Genomic DNA, 2,275 nt, shown 5'->3' with positions numbered 1-2,275 from the left:
GCTAGGTCACAGGGGAGGCAGGGGTTAAGCAAGGGTTAGGTGGGCCGGCCTGGTTGGATGGCGAGCTGGGCCGAGGCCCAGCGGTGGGGGGGGGGCCCTTTTGTTTTGTTCTTATTTGTTTTCTATTTATTATTTTCTATTTATTTGGTATATATTTTTGTTTTCTAAAATATACAAGTAGTACCTAAATTAGTGTTACAAAATACCCCAATGCCACAAAAAGTTTGGTGACAAAATAAAATAGTTTAGTAATTTATTATTAGTAAAAGGCATTTAATTAATTGTTTTTGCTACTGTTTAAATCCTTATAGTTAATTTAAGCATTATATAAAAGTTTGGTTTCTCCACCATAATTGCTTACGATTTATTTGAAACAACCCGAACATTTTAGTTTTAATTTTTTGAAAACTTTTGTTGTTTGCTTTTCTTTTGAATTTGAATTTGAATCGGTTTCGAACTAACGCGAGATTAGCAAGAGTAACTCTGGTGATGTGGCATCATTAGCAGAGGTTTACTGTAGCTTGATTATCCGGGTGTCACAAAAAGGAACAGTTCGAGTAGTATCTACAAATATTACCGAAAACATTGTTAAAATACTTCTACGAGAGGGTTTTATTGAAAGTGTTCGGAAACATCAGGAACGTAACAGATATTTCTTGGTTTCAACTTTGTGACATCAAAAGAGAAAGACTAGAAAAGGAATATATAGAACAAGAACCTTTTTAAAGCGTATCAGCCGACCCGGCTTACGAATTTATACCAACTAGCAATTGAGGAATTCCTAAAGTTTTGGGTGGAATGGGAATTGTTATTCTTTCTACTTCTCGAGGAATAATGACAGATCGAGAAGCTCGACTAAACAGAATTGGGGGAGAATTATGTTATATATGGTAATCGCCCCGCCTATAGTGCTCGAATTCTATCTCGCCCTTCCTATTTTTAAAATAAAAATAGAAAAATAGGAGAAAAAAATATGACAGAAAAAAAATAGGAGAGAAAAAAAACCCGAGAGAAGCAAAAGTAACTTTTGAAGGTTTAGTTACGGAAGCCCTACCCAATGGAATGTTCCGCGTTCGGCTAGAGAATGACACCATCATCCTAGGCTATATTTCAGGAAAGATACGGTCTAGTTCTATACGAATACTGATGGGGGATAGGGTCAAAATTGAAGTAAGTCGTTATGATTCAAGCAAGGGACGTATAATTTATAGACTTCCCCATAAGGATTCGAAGCGTATCGAAGACTCAAAGGATAGCGAAAATTTGAAGGATAGCGAAGATTTGAAGGATACCAAAGATTCAAAGGATTAGGTTTTTCTTTTTTTTTCTAGGGTAATAAATTCTAAGTTCTAAATTCAAGCGAAGAGACTTATTTTTTTCCAAAAGATTAGATTCATAGTTTAAAAAAGGATACGGAAATATGAAAATAAGAGCTTCCGTTCGTAAAATTTGTACAAAATGTCGACTGATTCGTAGGCGTGGACGAATTAGAGTCATTTGCTCTAATCCGAAGCATAAACAAAGAGAGGGGTAATCTTTCGAAAAAGAACTTTACTTTCTAAAAAGTAAAAAAAGTACCCGCGGAAATGTTCCAATTCCAAATAAAATAATTTCATTTAAAATAATTAAAGTAAAGAGTTTATTTTACCCTGAAACGGATATCTTTGTATCTTTTTTGTCTTTTTTTATTTCTAACTCATATTTATGAGATAATAAAATATGGCAAAAGCTAAACCAAAAATTGGTTCACGTAAGAAAGTGCGTATTGGTTTACGTAGGAATGCACGTTTTAGTTTGCACGTAGAATAACAAAAAGGGTTATTCATGTTCAAGCTAGTTTCAACAATACACTACTGGAATCAGCTAATTTGCCATCTGCCAGCTCTTTGCCGTCTGCCAGCTCTTTGCCATCAGCTACCCAAAAGCAGACGGCAAAGAAGCTCTTTGCCGTCTGCCAGCTCTTTGCCGTCGGCCAGCTGACGGCAAAGAATCTTTGCCGTCCGCTGGCGGACGGCAAAGAGTGAGGTGGCCCCCACCCCCGCCCGTTTTTGAAAAACTTAACGGGCCACCTCTTTGCCGTCCGCTAGCAGACGGCAAAGAGGCAAAAAAGCGGACGGCAAAGGGGGGCGGACGGCAAAGAGCCTACTACCTAACGGCCCGTACCCCCGCCCGTTACTCGCTTCTTCCCTCTCCCTCCCACGCCGCCGTTTCTCTCCTCCCACGCCGCCGCCCGCCGCCGCCCCGCCGCCCCCGCCGCCCCGGGGCCCCGTCGCCC

This window comes from Triticum aestivum, chromosome 1D (genome assembly GCF_018294505.1).
Source record: "Triticum aestivum cultivar Chinese Spring chromosome 1D, IWGSC CS RefSeq v2.1, whole genome shotgun sequence".
Lineage (NCBI taxonomy): Eukaryota > Viridiplantae > Streptophyta > Magnoliopsida > Poales > Poaceae > Triticum > Triticum aestivum.
Note: the sequence above shows the minus strand (reverse complement) of the source record.